The 10,299-nt window shown below is 39.7% G+C and overlaps 1 long non-coding RNA gene across 1 annotated transcript; it reads right to left on the bottom strand.

Annotated features, from left to right (window-relative positions):
• Nucleotides 1–1,702: 1,702 nt before the first annotated feature.
• Nucleotides 1,703–3,939, bottom strand: LOC146432816 (uncharacterized). The gene is made up of 3 exons (XR_014854189.1): nt 2,801–3,939; nt 1,977–2,363; nt 1,703–1,861 (listed from the first exon to the last, which is right to left on the bottom strand). It is a non-coding gene; the product is annotated as an uncharacterized LOC146432816 (long non-coding RNA).
• Nucleotides 3,940–10,299: the final 6,360 nt, after the last annotated feature.

Below are 10,299 nucleotides of genomic sequence, written 5' to 3' on the forward strand. Positions count from 1 at the left end.
AAAAAGTATTTGCAGATCTGTAGTTAGATCATTTAAGATTACTGTTTCACCTCAACAGCGTGGACAATTTACTGGCCATCGACATTAAATACTGCAGGAAAAAGCAAGCACTCTCCACTCCCAATCCATGCAGTTATTCCTGTAACTTCAGCATGGTTTTCTTAATCCCCTGAAGGTGAATAGATTTACATAGTCCTTTCAAGAAAATGTTGTCACACAGTGGATTTGATTCAGCAAAGAGATATTTATCTCTGCTAGAAGTATTTTTGCAGGCATAGACAAAGATGGCAGACACAGGGGGTAAAAAAGTTTTAAGCTTACCCAGATGCATAAAAACGGTGGCAAAAGCTGGCAAACACAAAACAGACAAGAACGGGCTAAGAGACATTGTAATTGCTGGGATGAAACAAGATCAGTGATACAAACCAGAAGAAATACTAAGAAATATTACACTCAACTTCAAATATGGAGGTAACAGAGTGGACACATGAACTGGTCACTGCAGAAGGTGAAAATAATGTTAATACACCTTTTCTGGTTAAACAAAAGTGACATGAAGGGGAGAGCCATTGGAAAAGGCATATTATGGAGCAGCTTTCTGTCAGAAGATGTCAGTGCCAATACTGCATTAGTTTGACATATTAGCTTTCTTTTTGGCAAGGCCACTGTGGTTATTTCTCTGTGTATTAAGGAACATGTCTTTCAAAATGAATTCCTGGTTTTCCCACTTCAACCAGTGTTTGTCACTAACAGTTAAACAGTTAACTTCCCCCTGCTTTTCAGGTTTCTTAGGAAAAGAACAAAAATCACTGGCAACTTGGAAATGCTATTCACAGATCAAAAATACTTACAGTCCTAGAAGTAACAACCATTCTGTACTGCAGTATTCATTAGGGACTTTAAATACGGATACAAGGCCAGAGAGCCAATTTGCCTCCTAATGGCTGCATAATCTCTCAGGCACAGTTTTTTTACCCCCATCTCTTGTCAAACATCCTTAATACAAAAGCAGAAAAGCATAGAAAGAACACCCTCAGCTGAAGAAAGTGTTTTCACATACATAATGAATTGCTAACATGCAACATATAGGTTACATTTCTGTATACAATCTGCTGAGCCACATATTAATGAACTGAGGAGGAACACGATCTTTCTCTTACCTGAAGGTCCATTTATCTTTCAGTCCTTTACTGCAGCCTGTTCCAATGACACTACCACTCCCATTTCCTTAGAAATTAGTTGTCTTTTTAACAATTCAATCTTAAAATATCTACCTCTTAAAATATGAAGTAGCTCACCTACCACCATTGATTTTTTGCCTAACCAGATCTTCATATGAACAGTTTGCAAGAAGTTTGACATCAAGCAAGCTGTTATAATCAACAGCTTCAGAAATGTTGTCTCTAACATCCAACTTACTGATCAGTTATTCAATCTCAGAATCACATACTGACCTCAGTTCAAAAGAGACAGCAGCCTCTCTGAACTTATACAAACTTCAGGGATGGCTGAAGTGATTTCTAAAGAAAAAAGATTGACAATAAGAAAAAACCCACTATATTCAGAGTCACAAAGATACACACATATTCAAACATGTTACGAATTCCCTCAATTGCTCTGTATATGTAGGTCAACTGACATCAAAGGCACTTGTCCCAGCTGGGGAATCTAAGCAGTATGAACAGCAGAAAACACAGTCACACTTTTGGCAGAACAACCAACCATCCTCTAATGCCAAAGCCGTTGATACTGCCCATGGAAATATGATCTATTCTTCATACCTTTAAGAAAAATGTCTGCAAAACCAGTGATTTAAGGAAGGCAGCAGTCAGGCTGAGCAAATAGGAAAGCCTTCTGTTATCTGCCAAACAGGGAAAGGGAATTAATTCATGGGAAAACAGCAGCCAAGTGCCTGTCTCACTTTTTAAAATGAGACCTAGGCTTGTATATCATATAGGTTATTTCTGAAGATTTACCCAGAACTTGGAGGGTTTGTACAACACCTGTCCCAAGGGCTTCTGGTCCATGACCACTGCTCCTGAGCAGTACTGTCAGCTAATAAAAGGCTGGGAGAAGGACTGCACTTAGCGCAAGCCCAGTATCTCTCTGTGTCTGCCTCACAGACACTTCCTGGAAGAAACATGCTTCAACTAGTAAGTAAGGCAGTGCCAAGAAAGATTTGCAATTTGTTTTCACGTTGTTAGGTCCCTGCAATCCCTTAAAATATCTGCATTGAAGGTCATATTTCAAATCACCAGCAACTCCTTCAGCTACAATTACCTCTTTGTGACCTGGGGCTTCCTGCACACTGACCACAGCAATCAAAGAGAGCACAATTTGCTTGGCTGGGGCTGCACAGAATCCTGTGGATGGAAAAACAAATATAATTGTGCCAACTTCTCATTCTTCCCTTCTGACTCCTGTGATTGAGCTTCAGACAGCAGTCTATGGACATGTTGTAGGTCCATCTGTTCCAGCCTCTCAGTGACATTACCATTGCCAACTCTACCATTTTTTCGTTACTGCTTAATATTGTTTGATTCTGATTTTATCCTTTTTTTCCCTCCCTTTTTCAATTCAATATACCATTTTTTTCCACCTCACCAACATTTTCCCTATCATTTCTTCTTATCATATTACTGGAGACTCGATGTGCTTAACTTGAATATTCTGTTTAAGTTCCCCTCTGATCCAACTTTATCTTTGCAGTAACACCTTTGTGTATGGGGTCACTCCAGCTGATTTTTCTCTCACTTCTATTTCTCTGTTTCCCTCCTTCATCTACACAGATCTTGCTCACCTCTTTCAGAATGCTGTGTACAAACAATCAACACTAAATTAACACTGGAGGTATGAAGACCCCTGCTCTGTCAATATGTATTGCCTCCTTCACCTGTTGCTTCAATTAAAAACAAAGAGGGGAGGGATCAGGAGAAAGGACTTTCAGGTCTAGGTGTGACTGAGCCTCTGTCTAATGTTGTTCCCTGAATGTGTTGCAAGAGGATAACATAAATTCCATTCTGATTAGCATATGGATCAGGCAGACCTCTGGGTGTTGTTTTTGCATCTTGATTATTTGGTCTAATTTGGGAACTGCCGTGATAATAATACACACAGATTTGTTATTAGCGCTCACGAGTAATTACAAGTTACAGAGACAGTTAAGTGTAGCTTAAAAGTTGTGCCAGTTGGGTTCCCAGGGTAACAACTTGACAAATTATTATGTCTGTGGCTACAAAGGAGAGAAGGAAGGACTCCTGCTTAGCACACCTGGACTGTATTAGTAAAACTCTAAACACTGAAAGTGTTATTTTGCTTGGGAGAAGGGGACTTGTGTTTTGGGTTGTTTGGCTGGGTTTTTTGAGTGTGGTGGTGGTGGAGGGAGTTTACTCTATGTATTACAGCACTGTAATCCCACATCTTTGAAAAAGAGGCCAGAATACCAATGCCAACTTTTATGTAATACAATACCAGAGAACCAGACATCTTGTTAGGTGCTCCACCTAACAACCTAAGCCCTCGGATCAACTCTATTCTGTGCAATCTCATTCCTACACTACACGCACATTCCTGCACAAATGTTATTCTCTACTCAGAATTTCATTTACTTGAAATAATCCCTGTTAAAGAGCTAGACTTAGTCTCTGGAATGATCTTCTGTGTTGGCCAGATCTCTAATATTTTGTTATGTGTGTATTTTACAATTGAAGCTCTATAATGGGTAAGGTAGCTGGCATTTGCTGGTTCAGTCTGGGAACAGACAGTGTGTGTAGGCATAAGTAGTGTGCTTATGAAGAGATCATCCAGGTTAGACATTGGCCCCCTGGGCTGCCTGCCTTGCAGTGCTGTGCTTTACTGTGAGACCTTAGACTGTTACCTTCTGACTGATCAGACCCCATTTTTCAACTGTTAACTCTTCAGGGCAAAGTTTAAGCATTGCTTCTGCTAAAGAAAATGGCAAATTACATTAATTACTTCATCAAGATCCAAAATTAAATTCGATTCATCAAATTGTTTCCAGTTTACCTTCATCTGTTTCACACAAAGTCTACATTACAAGAAAGGTGATGTAACCTTGTTTAAAGGGTATATTTCAGCAATCACTGTGACTGACAAAGACATGACAGGCATTCTGCCCTGAAGTTACTTCCCATGCAGAATCTCCAAGTGCCTCACACATAAGAGCCTGACAGCAACTGCTCTTCAAAGCTAGTAAAACATCTACCTCTCCATCAGCTGGCTGCATCTTGAAGGTGATTTCTAAGTTTCCTTTTATATCCTGATACTGTTTTATCACTGGATTTGCCTTCAGCTACTTCTTAATTCTATATATGCAGAACAATTGTGTCTGCTGTTCAGTGTCCCTCTTCTGCCTCCTTCATGTATATCTGACTATAATCTTGAACTCTAACTTATTTTCAAATATTTTCTTCCTCACCGGTGTAAATAACACCAACATCCTCCTCCTTTTTATCTCAATCTCAGTGGATCCTTCCACTCCAAGCCTAATGGCACAAGGAGTTTGCCTCCACAAAGAACCAGAGGCCTGAGTGACTTTGGATCCCAAATCAAGACAAGAGAGTAACAAAGCAAAATATTAGCTAAGATTATAATTACAGTCAGAAAGAAACTCCTTTAGATAATCACAAAAGCTAATAACAAGCAAAGCTGTCTTGCCTATATAGCCTAAATAAAGTTTCTATCACTTGGCAAAGTACATGAAGTTTAGGTCCCTATGGTGTAACCCATTGCACTGGCTGTCCACTGTTCAAGGCAAACAGCATGGAATCATCTGTGCTCTGTCAAGGTGCTCAGAAGGAAACAAACCCCTCCATTATTCTCACCTAGCTGACACAGGTAACATGGGCCACCAACTTCAATGGTGCTGTAGGCTTTTCCTCCTGACTCAGCCCAGGCTACTGCACCTTCTCTCCTTCTGACTGGCATGAGAACTAGAGTGAGCCAGAGAGGTGTGCACATTTAAGTGACACAGACATCCAGCCAGGAATATGCATCATGAACAAATGTAAACCAGCAACTCGGATAACAAGCGCAGCAAAACCTAGGAAAGTAACTCCTCTGGCATATGTTTCTCATGAGTATTACTTATATCTGGAGCTCAAGTCCATTTCTAACCTCAACTGTGAATCACCAGCAGTTTGGTTTTGCAGTGGGCCTCATGGGAGCAATCATCTAGTGACTAGCACAGGTCTCCTAGATACACACAAACACAGAAATGAAACACTTGCCAAACCCCTTGTACTGGTATTGGAGGCTTGAATAAACTCCAGCGTCTTTATATTGAATGAAACAGTGGCAGGATACAGAAACAAACAGTCACTATGTATGTAACCATGTTTAGTGCATTTCCTCAGTCCCTGGGGACTTCCTGATGCCCTGCTTGAGAGCCAGCTGCTTTTTCATGCTAAGACCATGCAGTCTGAGACAAAACCAGCACTCTAAAGCCTTGACAGATATTAAAGTCTACTTTGTATTCTCAGATTATCATGAATACCCTCAATCACAGTCTAACGTACTTGAGGTTGGAGAGCTGCAATTCCATGTGAATCTAGGTATTGTGCTGTCTTTGGTCCTAGAACTAATCTTTTAACTGGTCCTTTAACAGGTTAGAAAGATAATTTCTCAAAACCAAACCCACTATGCTGAGTTCAGCTTTCACAGCAATATCAGCACAATGCTGCTGGTATAAACAGGCTATCAGTATATGTTACATTAAGAGAGATTTTGAACCTATTTAGATGTCACAGTGCTTAAAACTATCACCGCTGCCAGCTCTAAAATAATGTTCCCCAGACAGCCACCACACTGGAAAACACTGTAGAAATTCTTACCAGTGCACGTAGCAGCCCCTGGCATCATCTAGAACAGACCAGTATGAATAAGCACTGCAGAGTTTTTGGCCTTTCTTGCCAAAGGACAGAAACAGCTACAAAAGATGGAAGCTGCCAAAAGTCCTCAGGGAATTTTTTCCTACGAATAGTGTTAAAAGCTTTAATGTAAAATCAAGTCTGTTCTGTTTCATTGTTTCCCATCATTATGTGCTCTTTCCACTTTAGTGACTCATAACACAAACAGTCCCATGGTTTGGATTAGTCTCCTGGCCTCTGCCAAAGTATTGGGGAGGCTGTCACACTTTAAATATGTCCCTAGGAATCCTGGAGAATAATTCTGAAAGTTTCAAGGAATCTAATTAAGCACCACCTAAACTTACTCTATAAATGGTTAAACAACAGGTTCCTACAGCAAATCTGCAGGCTGGCAACTACAGACAGCCAAAATTATCTCCTTGTTGTTTAACATAATGCCACCTCTGAAATGACCCAGGAAAATGAATTTTAAAATTACTTACAGTGTGAAATTCACTGAGAGAAGTCAACACACAATTTCTACAGCAATCTGGAACACAGCTGGAAATTTTCAATTAAAATCAATGAGTCTGTGAAACAGCAGGAAAGGGTTTTTTATTCCTTATTTTAAAACATAGCAACCTTGCTTTACTACAAAATAAGATAGCACACAGGATTTTGAGCAAGTTCTTACATGCCCTGAACTTTATTACCTAAATTAAGATCAGCTGAGGTACCAGCTGGTAATGAATGATGCCTTATTAATGCCTTATGCATTATTCCTGTGACAAAGGAATGTCACTGATTCCTAATTACACAGAACTGTCTACACTGATGTTTTTGCTGCTCTTTCAAGTGGCATCTTACAGCTTTAGAAAAAATTTAATGCAAAGAAAGTTGACTTCAAACTGCTGTTGATTGAGTGGTTGCTACCAAGAGATTTGTTTCTGCCAGGCAGGCTAAGACTTGCTTTTCCAGGTCAGAGGCACAGGTTTGAATGCTAAAACCAGAGATCTCTTCCTCTAATGAGTAAGAAAAAATACATTAAAAGCCTATTGTTTTAGCATGAAGGAGTACACATAGTAGTCAACAGCTTTACTTGATCTGACTTCAGATAAGCCTCGAGTAAACACTCCTATTGGAGCTGGGTAACTTTTAGTGCTGTGTCCTGCATGCTGGCAGCCAGTGCTCACACCAGGGACAGGTGAGGAGACACAAGGAAAGGCTGCAGTGCAGTGCCAACACAACTACAGATAATTTTCCAACAATTTCTCAACATGAAAGTTTATTTGTCTAACGCTACTACCCTCCAGGGAGTCATTAATACAAGAATCAGCAGCCATCAGTGTGTATAGAATAACTGAGTTAAAAACAGCAGAGGAAAGAGCCCAGCAGGCTGATCAACATGGAGAGCCATCTTTGTTCCTGTGGAGAGAGGCTGGACAAAAGAAAGCCTTTGGGAAGGTTTTGCCAGTGTAGAAAGTTAAAGCCCAAATTTAAGCCTCAGCCTGAAACATGCACACATACACACACACACACAGAGAAGCATGGAGCCAAAGATATTCTTTAAGTCAAAGAAATGTGTATAATAATTTATCTTCTCAGTTTGTCTCTCTGGGTTGGTAGAAAACCTATAAATAGAAGACAATGTATTTTTTTCAAAACTAGGATGTTATGTGAATTATCTTCCCTGAAAAAGGCAGGAAACAAACTTATTTATTCATGTACCCACACACAAATTTACTGCTTGTTATTAAAACAACCAACCAAAGAGGCTGCAGTGAGAGGTCTCCTGACCCACAAGACGCTTTTTCTCCAGAGACAGCAACAGTGTCAGTACAAAATTCTCTCCAGGTTTCTTAACCTCAGTGTACTGCTTTTGCACTAGACAAGTCACTCTAATCCATCTCACTGTGCATTCTGTTTAGGTTACTTGCAAACAAGCCAAAGAATTTCAACTGTGATGTGATCACTTGTTAATTTACAAATAGCTACACAAAAGCTGTTGAAAGTAGCATGTGCAGCTTTGCAGTAACTATACCTCCTTTTTACTTCATTACTTCTGCTACAAACAATATCCAGAGAGCTGCACAAGGTTACTGTCCTCCTGTCAATCAAGGGAACAGAACTGCAGTTAACTGCAGGGCTCTGAAATAAATAAGTTTTGACTGCTGAGGTAGCTTTTAACGTGGCTACAAGACCTGCTCAGCCATGGGCTTCTGACAGCTTCTTCCTTTCCTCTTTTTTAAACTCAAATTTAATCCAATCATTAAAATATTTGTTGAAGTGCTCTGTCTGCCTAGCAGCATAGCCCACACCAGACAGACTGATGGGTGACTTATTTCAGCAGAAATTTTTTTTGCATTCCTCCTATTTTTTATTTTGAATTGTTTGTGCAAAGATTTGGTAGGTGGAGCTTCTGAAAGCAGAGCTTTTGAATCAATTGCAGCAGGCCTGGCACAGGGTGGCACTCATGCTGTTCACTCAACTATGGGATAAATAAATGTTAAAGATAAAAACCATGAACAAACCTGAGTTTTACACCTTTTCAAGGTTGCATCATTATTCCAAATTTTGTTTTCTGTGATCAAATCAAATTCTAAACCAATATTCTCATTTTTTTATAGATGCTTTAAAATAGTTTCTGAAAAGTACACCACAAGCATTGATCTCAGTGTGAATTTGACTACATTGATTCTTAACATGGGTATTTCTAAATTTATTTTCAGAAAAACCTTGTTTTTCTTTCTATGCTAAAGTGTATCAGAAGAACTGACAAGGGAAGAGCAAAAGAACTTCAGTAAGAAAGGCTATGCTGCACCATTCCTTTCTAATCACAGCAGAATGCACTACAGCAGCAGCTGTGGGAGCAGCAAACCTTAGGGGAGGAAAGAGTAAAAGTCACAGCAAAACCTTCTGTTGGATCTGTTTAGGAAAACAAACTCTCAGGTACACAGATGCACCCTCACATCAAGGAATTAATCTAGAAACATAAAGGTAAATTACAACTGAGAGTATCTGCTGCCAGCAACTGATTCAGTGCCTGCATGTACAGAATTTGACACTTTTAACTTCAGCTTCAGGTCTGAAAAAGCACTAGAATGGTCAAATACCTTTTTTTAATCACAGTTGATCATCTAAAGGTACTTGCACACAAACCTATGTATAAACTCTGGAAGTCTATTCTGAGATCACAAAAAGTCTTCATAAGGAAATGCCCAAACCTTCTGACTTTGTGCAGAGGAAGGGGTATTTGTACCCCTGTGACCTCCCCAGGAACACCTTTAGTATATGTTGAATAGACAGGAAAGAGTCTTCATTTGGCTTTACTTCATCATCTTTGACACTGTTTTGTGGAGGACTTAATGAGCTCCTTTTCTACCTAAACATACAAATCTAACTATTCTCACAGTGCTCACACAGTGCAGTGCTAGCAAAGGACTGATTGCATTTAGATAATGTTACCAGCATCACTAGAGTATCAGAGTCTCATGTTTGTTGTTTCTCTGAAGCCATTTGTTCCTAAAAGCCTGAAATGATCCAAGAATTCAGGATTGGACCAGTGGTGGGGAATGGACAGGAAGCTCTCACTTCAAGGTAAAATTTTAGTAATACAATTTCATTTGCATGACCTTGAGTGTCAAAAGGCTTGAAACACTCAAAAGTATATCAAGGTTTATTAAAAACTTACACTTGCTTTAAAACTCTAGATTACCTTCGTTCAAAGAATTCTGATAATATCTGCCATGGTAGAGCTTGCTCTTTTCTTCCTTCCCAAATTGTATTCACTTGGCAGTACCTGAGAAATGAGAAGCTTGTGGTATGTGCTTGTTCTTGAGGCAGGTAAGGTGACATTCCTGGCCACTCATGCTGCCATACAACGGAGGAATCTCACGCACAGGTAAAAAACTGTTGAGGAAAGTACCTCTGAGTAAGTTTCAGTGAATCCAAAATGCAACTTTTGGAGCAGCTGGCTCTATGCACTGCAATGAGAACTACCCCATCATGCTGAAGGAAGCAAAGAGGCCTATACATTGGATTATACAGCTTTGGCCAATGGTATCAGTATCCTTTTCCTTTTGGTTCCTCTGGACAAGGACATTGCCCGTTAGGAAAAATAAACAAATATTTTTCTTCTGTTAGGGTTATCAAAAATAGGAAATGCACAATTGTAAAAACATGCTGTGAATACTCAGAGGGATGTGGCTGCTCTATCTCATTTCAAGAATCAGAGATGCTGCTGGGGTCTGTAATAGCCTCTCCCTTCCCCACACAGTTATTACCTTATTCTTTTTAATGCTGAGTTTCAAGTGACACTGTTCTTTTAACACTTACCAAATTATTTTAATCAATACCAATTAACAAGACTCTTTTCTCTATTACCTCTACTGTTACATGTCAGACAAAGCTACCATGCTGTTTTGGGGAAGGA

The sequence above is a fragment of the Lichenostomus cassidix genome, chromosome 10 (assembly GCF_008360975.1).
Source record: "Lichenostomus cassidix isolate B80296 chromosome 10, HeHo_3.0, whole genome shotgun sequence".
NCBI classification, from domain to species: domain Eukaryota; kingdom Metazoa; phylum Chordata; class Aves; order Passeriformes; family Meliphagidae; genus Lichenostomus; species Lichenostomus cassidix.